The 10439-nt window shown below is 40.5% G+C and overlaps 1 protein-coding gene across 1 annotated transcript in view; it reads left to right on the top strand.

The window, feature by feature from the left end:
- The window catches only part of CNIH3 (cornichon family AMPA receptor auxiliary protein 3), a gene marked incomplete at its 5' end in the record, with an annotated part of 25270 nt that overhangs the window by 5921 nt on the left and 8910 nt on the right, over nucleotides 1-10439 (top strand). The window lies entirely within an intron of this gene.

Here is a 10439-nt window from a genome sequence, read left to right as displayed (position 1 = left end):
TGCTGGATGTATTTATTTTAGCACTGAGCACAATTAGGAATTTCTTAAATTAAAACACAGTCTATTTCATTAATTAACCACTGTAATATTATTACATTACCTCTCAGGAAATTTAAATTAAGTCGTGATTAGGTTATGCATTGTATTTTTTTTTAATTAATTTGATAAATCCTTACAAAGGAGGACAGTTGATAAAACTTGCTTCCTGCCCAGCGAACATATTTCAGACTTCATGCCAAACACCGCTGAACAATATAAGTGACCTTTCTCAAATTACCAGCAAATATTTGTTTTTCTAACAGCATTAAGCTAAAGTCAGAGTGATTTATGAACAGCAGAACTGGAACTGGAACTCACCTGGGAGGGAATTGAGGTAGATAAAAGACAGACTTTTACTCATTTTCCTCCAGTAGTGGTACTTTTTAGTTGTTAGGCATAAAATTCCTAAAACTGCTGTTGTAAGAAAATACTGTACTAGAGCTCAATCCTTTATTTGATTTTTATTTGAGGGTTGTTTGGGTTTTGCTTTTTTTCAAGTCCCAAAGGGATGATTGGAAGAGAGCAAATTCAGCAAGAAATCTAACCACAGGCGAGGTGACCTTAATCTTAAAGATGTTCCAGATGAACTTGAACTATCTTGAAACACACAAGCAAATATGCAGACAAAAAACCCTGCAGGGACAACTTTTGAATAACCAAACTTAGCCAGTTTTGCACTCCCATACTAGCAGTAGCAACAGCAACAGTAGATCGTAAATAAGGAGCTGGGGTGTTTGAAAAAAAAACCAAACCACGAAACCTCTTGACGTAATCTTTTAGAAGCAAGTTTTAACATTTTAGTTAGGAGGTTGGGTGTTGCCAGAGTTTGGTCGGTACTTCTAGTGCTTCTGTCATCGTGGTTTCCAGTGGAGCTGGGTCTGTGGTGGTAGTGGTGTAAAGTGATGCTGTACTCAATAGTTCTGGTGTTTAACAGATTCAATTCTGGTTTTTCCTACTCTGCAAAAATAAAATCAATCTGTCTTTTAAGTATATATTCCACAGTATATACCCTCATACACATCACAGTTATGTTTTACTGTGTTTACAAGTTTTGGTAAATAACCAAAACCAATGTTACCTTAAAGAGCACATGTAGAAGATATTCCATTCAGACTGAGACCCTGAAAATAAAATGTACAACCTAGTAGGCAATATACAGACATCTGAGTGTCTGTGTACAATTTCAGTTTGGTATGTTTCTGTATTTAAATATTCTGTAAAAGAAATCAAAATTACTTACATGTATGAAAGTTACAGTAGTGCAGAGGTATGAGTAGCCAGAAGCTTCAGGAGTTGTGGTTTAACACCACAGGTTCAACAGTAGACAGAGCATTCCAAGGAATAAGACAAAGCTTGATCCTGTGTCTCTGTCATGCTTGTTTGAAAAAAAAAAAAATAAACCCCCATTATTACATTCGGTGAAATAGTACTGAGCTCGCTGGATCATCTAACAGGAACAAGTTAGCTCTTCAGCTTTTCCTTAATAGCAGGTGAAAACAGTATTTTCTGAGGATGGAGGTTCTTCTGCTTTACATGTAGATGAATACTACGGGAAGTCAGCGTTTTTAAAAAGTAGTGCCATCTGTCCTTGTCCTTAATCAGCTGGTGTTTTCTTTCCTGTGTATTTGGGATGAAGACTGACCAATGGGCACTAGAGTAATTGCCATGTGAAATACCAGGTTCCAGACCGTCACCGACCAGTAGCTCCTGCCATTCTCCGCACGGAGCAGCTACAGTGAACATACCGCTTTGGAGAGTGTCAGGCCTGATGAATTGACTGATCATGTTCTGTTCTTGATGAATTTGCTGGTTATGATGATGATTGCTCCCTCCGTCGTTCTGCCTCATAGTCTCTGGCAAGCCTGAGATAACGTGATGGATTTTAAGTATGTGTTTCTGGATGTCAGTTATTGCTTCATCATGGATTTAGGGATTTATAGGTGCGTGACATTCTTTTAGTCAGTCTGCAGGCTGATAGTCATTAGCAGAGTACTGTAAGCCTGTAGCATGGTTCATTAAAACGCTTAATGTAAGGTCATACCAGCAAATTTAGCAAATGTGATGTATAATCACAAGGAATTTTTGAAGTGGTATGGATCCATCCATATATAAGAAGGAATCATACTTTGTCCCTGGAAAAATCTCATAGGTAGACACTACAGTAATAAGACAATTAGTTTGTTGCAGATCTGGGAATAGCAGCAACAGTTTTACCCTTTGTAGTGCTATAAATTTTTTACAGCTTCCATAAAGATGTTTTAATTCCTCATTTAGTTCCACTTGGCAGAAAAAGAAAATGTTGCAGGGTAGCCACACTAGAGGGTTTAGTCCGGAGGGTAAATGGTAGAAGGTTTGTGCTGTGATTATATTCAGCGCCTCCTAACTGGTACTCAGCATTTTGTCTTTGAAGTTTAGCTGGTTGTGTTATCTGAGAGGAAGACAGAGTTTTTAGTCTAGTCATAAGGTATTTTTGGACTGTGGAAACAGCTGTGGTATTCTGCCTCACAGGACAAAGAAGTTGATGTTTCCAGACTTCTGATAAACTGCTGCTGTAACAAAGATCACAAAGGAAACAAAAACTGGTGCCAGGTGACATTTTTCCTGTTAACAGTGATTGTTGCAATGATGGAGCACATGAACGTTGTCCAGTCTCATTAGAGACCAAAGAGTTCGTAATTATTATTTGTTTCTGAGTATGTGTTGTATTTCTAGATATATCTAATGCTTTCTCTTTCATGTGTCGTCGATATATCATCTGGGCAGCAGGAAAACTCTCATGAGACCCTTCCTACTGTGTGACTGGGAACATAAACCCTAATCGAGAGACAATGTGGATTACTTCTGAAGAACTAATATAGAATTGTGTATATAAAAAACATACCGCAGGCACCCAGGTTGTTATTCAGTGTCTTCCTGTGACTCATGGCAATAGAGAAGCTTGTATCCAAGCAGGCATTGCTGTGTATTCGGTGTGTTTTTAAAATTAGTTTATAGACTCTCAAGTGCTTTTTTGCCCCCAATCTTTGCACTGCAGTTCAGTGGCTCAAAACAGAGTTGGTTTATATCAAAAAGCTTTCTAAACGTCCCTGAATTGACTTCAAGTTTGACATTCATGCTTATCATTCATTTCTAAGAGTGAAAAACAGCAGCCGCCGTGATAATCCTCTGTGGGCACTCTCAGTCTCTCCTTGACGCTGACAGCTTGGAGCAATCTTTGTTTAGTGCTCTGAGATGGGAGACACGTTGATATTTAACCATAAACCCATACAGAATCACACAGAATCATCTGGTTGGAAGAGACCTTGAAGATCATCAAATCCAACTGTTCCTTCTGCACTGCCAGGGTCCCTGAACCATGTCCCTCAGCACCACATCCACACGGCTTTTGAACACCTCCAGGGATGGGGACCACACCGCCTCCCCGGGCACACGTGTTTTGACCACCTCCGGGGAGGGGGCCCACCCCGCCTCCCCGGGCAGCCTCTTCCAGGGCTTGACAACCCTCTCTGTAAAGAGATTTTTCCTAATATCTGACTTGAGGCCATTTCCTCTCGTCCTGTCACTTGTTATATGGGAGAAGAGACCAACCCCATCTCTCTACCGCCTCCTTTCAGGTAGTTGTAGAGAGCAGTAAGTTCTCCCCTCAGCCTCCTTTTCTCCAGGCTAAACCACCTCAGCTGCCTCTCATAAGACTTGCGCTCCAGACCCTTCGCCAGCTTTGTTGCCCCTCTCTGAACACGCTCAAACATGTGGAATATGTGTGGACTTAGATTTGAATTTGACCTTCTTATAATTTAGACACCATTTAGATAAAAACTGTGTTGTGTGTTGTTGGTGGTTGTGACCAAATCTGTCTGAATTTGTGTAGAAATTCCCAGTGAAACTCAGGAGAAACCACAAAGATCAAAGTCTGAGTAGAACGAAGGGAAGAAAATCAAGTTTTTTATTAGACAATTCAGCACTTGCCTTGGTAACACTTTACCTGAGTTAGTAATGCTTTACCTCTTGCAAAATCATTATTTTTTCCCCTTTGGGTTTGGCCATTACTGGGAGAAGACTGTGTCATGAAGGAAGATGGATGATACATATTTCCAAGAAGTTGGAATGTCTTTTGATCAGATCACACCAAATAACTTTATCAAGATCTGAAGTTTCCATAAACTGGCCTGATAAACAATAGAAATACGAAATAGTTGTTCCTTTTTTTAGAGGTTTAAATATATGATCTGTTACGGGGACTACAGTGATATTCTGAATTAACATTGTGATACGAAAACTTTGCATTTTAAAGATGTCATTAGTAAATTCAAATAGGTTGTTTCAGGCTGTTTTATTTGTCTTCTTGAAAGAAAATACAGTACAGGAGCAAACCTGCTTTTTTGTCTTTAGGTGAGTGTTCTGCCGTTTTACATTTTGCCACTCTTTGATTTTTGCATTCTTTATTTATTTCCTTAGTTGGATACTTTGATACTTCAAAGACTGTTTTGTGCTTCAGCCAGAGACTCCATTCAGCAAGACTTGGCTCTCCTTTTCTATTCTGTTTTCGTTAGCGTTTGTGTGGCAGCGATGCTTCCAGACTAAGGCAAAGAATAAAGCCTACAAAAACCACATGGTAATATATATGAAGAACATTTGTTTACACTCACCAGACGTGTACACAACAGGAAGGGAAAGGTTGCACAGCTGATCGATGACAGAAATCTTGTTTTCAGAGAGCTGCTTAGTTTTCTTGTTAGCAGACGTAGTCTGAATCTTTTATTTTTAATTGAACCTACATATTTGTTTGCTGGTTTTGAGGGCTCTGATGGTTCGCTGACGTAATAATTGCATGTAGTCTTTAATCTCTAAAGCAGCTGTTGGAATTCAGCCCAGTTTGGAGTCAGACTCAAACTACTGTAGTCCAACTGATGACTGTTGGGAGTAAAATTATCTTGTGTTGTGTGCTTAGAGATTTGTGATGCTTGCTCTACAGAAATACTAATAAACATAGACAATTTGAAGAGAGAGCTCTCTGTCAACATCATGGTGAATATGAGCTACACCCCCCCTCCCCGCTATATATATGCGCTCATAATTGGTTCCTAAGCTGTCTCAGAAGTTCTGGAGTTTGCATGCAGGCACTGGAGTAAAGGAGTTTGCTGTTCCCAAAGCGTTACACAGATCTGCAGATTGCGCAGGAAGTAAGCTCGCTGTACGCTGTATGCGTTCTGTCAGTTAGGACTTGTGCTGTAAGTACCACAGCTTTCATTAAACTAAATACATTTAAGTTCTGTTTTGCTTGAAGTGACCTAGGACGTTTTTACGTACTTCAGAGAGACTGAGTGTACATGAGAGACAGAACTGTTACGTGTGTGTGTTCAGTGCTCGGTACTTACTTGAAAGATAATGCTAAACTGCTCTTAGGTGACAACTTTCTTCTCGCTTTTGCAGTGGCCCTGACAAGGGTTTTTAATATTAGGAATGAGTAACTTTACTCTCTAAGGATACAAAGTGAAGCTAGCTAAAAATGCATTATCACAATCTTTAGTTTATGGAAATCATGAGTTATGGATGAGTTCTTAGACAATTTTGGTACTGCATCTCTTGTTAGTCAGAAGAGGCATGAGATAAATTTTGAGTCTGTTATTCATGTCAATAGCGGGGCTGTCCGTATGCTGTACAAGTGAAAGAAGAATGTAGTTTGTCAGGGGAAGTGGAGATGATACAGAAAAAGGAAGTAAAGTATTTTTAACTGAAGTATTAAACACTTTCACTAGCCCCGTCAGTTTAATTATTTTCTGCAATTTGCCTAAAAGAGGGTGGAGATAACATACTGATAGTGATTCACACTGGGTAGATATTTTATTTGCATCCAGAAACGTGAGGGACATAACGATTTTCCCCGAATCTTGCAATAACTTTGCAGTACACACAAAACTTGGGCCTTCGGTACCTTTGTTGCTGAGCTGCCTTTTCCTCTTTTTCACTCTGATAGGAAATCCAGCTACAGATCATCTAGAAGCTTCTCTCCTTCACTCTCTTAAGTCTTTTCTGCCTTCTCTTTTGTTGTATTTGTTATCTACGAAGTGTGGAATGGGATCAAATGGGTGTGTGCCCTATTCAATTAGGCTCTTGGGTACCCGCATAATTTTAATTTCATCAGAAAGAGTGGAACATGGCACAGTAGCTCTTTTGCAGAACCAAAAGTAGAACTGGGACCAAAGCCCTGGCTGTGTTTATATTTAACATTTATACTTTCTGCACAGATTTCTGCATGAGCGTTTCTTGCCTAGAGATAGTGTGTCTCTTCTAGACGCTTTATTTTATTGTAATGGGTCATCTACCGCCACCACCTGTGACTCCTCGAACGCTTCCATCAGCGCTGCCTCCGGACAATCCTAAACACCCACTGGACTGACTACGTGACTGATGTCGCTGTCCTCGAACAGGCAGAGGTCACCAGCGTTGAGGCCATGCTGCTGAAAACGCAGCTGCGCTGGGCAGGGCACGTCTCCAGGATGGCGGATCACCGCCTCCCTAAGATTGTGTTCTGCGGTGAACTCGCCACCGGCTGCCGCAAGAGAAGAGCTCCAAAGAGGAGATACAAGGACTCCCTGAAACAACACCTCAGCCTTGGCCATATTGACCACCATCAGTGGTCCACCCTGGCCTCCAGTCGGGAGATTTGGAGACACACCGTACATAACGCTGCTGCCTCCTTTGAGAGCACGCGTAGAATCAGTCTCGAGGAGAAGAGACAGCGCAGAAAGAACCGTGCCTCGACTGTACCACCCAAGGAGACCTTCCACTGTGCTCTTTGCAACCGGACTTGCCTGTCCCGCATTGGCCTTTTCAGCCATCAGTGCGCTTGCAGTAAGCGTGGGGAAAGCCCTTCCCAAATCTGCGTCCGCGAAGCCAAGCCATGATGATGATTTTATTGTACATATATCAGGTTCATCTTTACTAGAAAGGTAGTACTGTTGCAATAAAAACACTGTCCATAGGCCCTTTTGTCCTTTCCTTGTATACAGCACAGTATTGGAGAAGTCCTTAAGATGGGCCTTAAGAGGAAATATGCTCTTCCTGGCAGGAAACTGCTTCACTATGGACACTCATTAATTACGTGTGTTGTGCCAGCACTATTTTTAGTCAAATTTACAAGTTCCCGAATTCAGCATTTTCAGAAGTTAGAACATAACAATTGTTACTTTTAGCAATCATTACCTAAGGGTGTCTCTGTGCTTTCCTAAGGATAATGAAAAGACATACCCTGCTGTGCCTGCACAGGTGTTCAAAGCAGGGGTGGATTGTAAGGGGAAAAGTTACAAAATTCTGTTGCAAGAGGAGAAGAGTTCAGACTTGAAACTCAGCCACAGTTTGGTCCTTACCCCCCTTTTAATCCAGGGAGGAAGTAAGGTTTATCAGTGTGATGCCAGATGGAAATTGATATTGAGATGTATGTGGTTATTCAACATACTATTACTCATTAAAATATTTATGTATAAAGCTATTTCAAGTTAACCCACTGTATTTTGCTGTTAATTTTATCTTTTAAAAGTTTATTCAATACTCAAAGTGGCAAACAAAGTATCACCCTGTAACAGACCACCTCTTGCTTTACAGCTTTTCCTAGTAATGTTCTGGAGGAGATGCAAATGTATGTCCTCACAGTATCGCACTACCACAAATAACAGCAGGATGAGGCTGAAAATGCAGCAAAAATGTCCATGAGTAACTGTTGCCTGTAATGTACTCCTGAGAGCAGAGTACAGCTCAGCTGCTTGGGGTAATGTAATTTATGCGGCTGTTCCTCAGAGCTGTGTCGAAGATACTGGCAAAATTTGACTTGCTAATGGGCTGTATTTGCTCTAATTTGGTATGCAGTAAAGTAAATATTTGCATTTTAATAAAACTAAAGAAATTGGGGGTTAAAACAAATGTTATGTTTAGCCGAACATTCATTGTGAATTTAAGACTGGATCAGACCCTATAAAGCTGCTATGCAATTACAAAAAGCAATATAATACCTAAAAATAGAGTGCAGTCATTTCACATCATACCTGTTATACGGATGAAAATTGGTTCTGCTGGGAGTTAAATGTCCTACCTTGCATTTAGATGCTGATGTTTTCGATAAAGCTGTTAGAGTAGCAGGGTGGGGGTTGTCTTTACCATGTCTGCACTGTACCAAGTCTGTTTCCTCAGACTGACAGTCTTTTCATGCCAGGTACGGAAACAGCCCTTCAGCAAACACGTAGTTTTCAGCATTTATGGAACTGTCAGTCTTAGGCAGACCCCCGGGAGAAGGCCTGAGGGCTCTTCCCGTGCCGTGCAGATGGCTGAACTTCATCTTATTGATCACGGAGATTTCTGCATTCAGAGACCTGCCTGTGAAAGGAGGGGCTGCTTCTCTAGATCCTAATGACCAGCTGAGGTACTAATTGTCGTTTTCACTGGTTGTTGGGTGAGCAGAAAAAGACAAAGACGGCGTGAGCTCTTGGAATAACCCAGCTGCGGGATGTCCTGACTGGTTGTGTCTGAAACACAATAGTGAGGTAGGGCATAAAAGCGTTTGTTACCCTGTTTCGTGTCAGTGTTGTGAAAATTAAAGAGGTTTGCACTCCAGGGTGGCTAACCCAGCTTCTGTTCGTGGTTCTGAATTAATGTTAAAAAAAGAGAAAGGTTGTGAAAATATTTCCTGATCCCTGCTGAGTGGAAAAGAACAGTTCGCAGGGGAGATACAGTTGTAAGATCACAGCACATCTGCTTTAATGATGTGCCTTCCAAGGACGGGGCACTTTTTGAATTGTGCTGCTGCCCTGCATGACTTATAGTGGAGAAGTCTTTTTTTAAATCCATTTCATAACCTCTTTACCTGTTGGCTGTTATGACCTCCCATAGGCTCTGCAATGTAGAAATATTTATAGATCACCTTAATGAATGTCCCATAAAGACCTGATCTTCCTCTGTCACTCTTGTTAAAGTTATTATTTGTATTATGACAAAGCTTAAATATTCTAGTCATAAATTAGCTCGAGTGGAGTCTGTAGATTTTGGATATAATTATCCCCATGTTGCAGAAAACAAAAGACAATGAGAAGTGAAATGATAGGTCTAAATATAGATGTGTTTAGTGGCTGAGACGGGAAGAGCATCCAGAATCTTGTATTTTGATATTAGATCTGGTACTGTGTTACAGATGGATATGGAGTGCTTAGTGAGAATGATAATTAGGTCCTTTGTGTTATTCATTTCATTGTCTGGTATTTGTGCTGTGGAGTGACTTTATGTTCACATTCACTTAATACTCTTCGAAGAAATTCCAATAATGCATTAGAATAATGAAATTACCTTTACAAAGCATTGGCTTTGTGCTGCCTTGCTTCATCATCATCCAGAAAGACAGAGGTGAAAACACAGATGTTACATGCTTTCTTTTTTTGTGCTCTGCCTTTAGTCTTCCATGTGTGCACCATCGCTCTCCTCCAGATAAAATGTAAAGCTGTATATATGCACTTAGTTCAGCTGTGGACTGGTTTTTTGATGATCTGGAATCCATTTTTCCAGACATGTTCTTTTCAGCTAGTTGCATACATGTACCTGGCAAACTGCTAGATACTTCTAGAGGTTTGCATAACATAGTTTTGAATTACCTTAAAAGTTTTGGTTATGGGTTTGTGTTATAACAGTTCCAGCTACACAGGTGAATTTCTAAGTGATGCTGTCAGTGACCAGAGAACAGAGCTGGTAGAGATACAAGGAACTCTGTGAATTTTAGCAGGAGAATTGAAAGAAATTGAACCTGAAAATGTGGACTGAAAACCTTAGTGTATTTACTGTGACAGCGTTGTATTGGGCTCTAGCGCAGCCTTTAAGGGGAGGTTTTGGAAGTCAAGTAACTCAAATCACTTGAAGTGGATTAGAAAGATACACTAGAAGATGTGAGTGGGAAGCCTTCATGTATTACAACAGTAAATTTAATCTTTTTCATGTGTTCGATCAATGTTTAAATGCGTTTCATGTATTCCGTCAGTATGTTTAAAACTGCTGAAATGTTAAGATGCATGGCCTGAGTATTTCATTATACACGGCTGAGCCTACTTCTTTGATTTGTGCTACCGCAGGAGGAAACATATGCTTTGTTTCGGTGAGGGTTTTGTGGGATGTACACACGCTGTCTAGGCTAATGCACATGCTTCTGTTACTTTTCTGTTTATTTCTGCTTTCTCTTTTTTCGCTGCTTGCGCTACACTTCTGACTTTTGTGGGCTGTATTGTTCAGTTAGGAGAATTCCGGAGTCATTAAATAATTGTCTCCCTTTCATCCACAATGTCTTTCCTTCAGCAGCTGATACTCCCTGGTAACGCAGGCTAGCTGCAGCAGGCTCTATTAGAGTGGACTTTAAAGTACAATTAAAATAA

This window comes from Buceros rhinoceros, unplaced genomic scaffold, assembly GCF_000710305.1.
Source record: "Buceros rhinoceros silvestris isolate BGI_N320 unplaced genomic scaffold, ASM71030v1 scaffold10694, whole genome shotgun sequence".
Classification (NCBI taxonomy): domain Eukaryota; kingdom Metazoa; phylum Chordata; class Aves; order Bucerotiformes; family Bucerotidae; genus Buceros; species Buceros rhinoceros.
The sequence above is the reverse complement of the archived record's forward strand: the minus strand, read 5'-3'. Positions and strand labels throughout refer to the sequence as shown.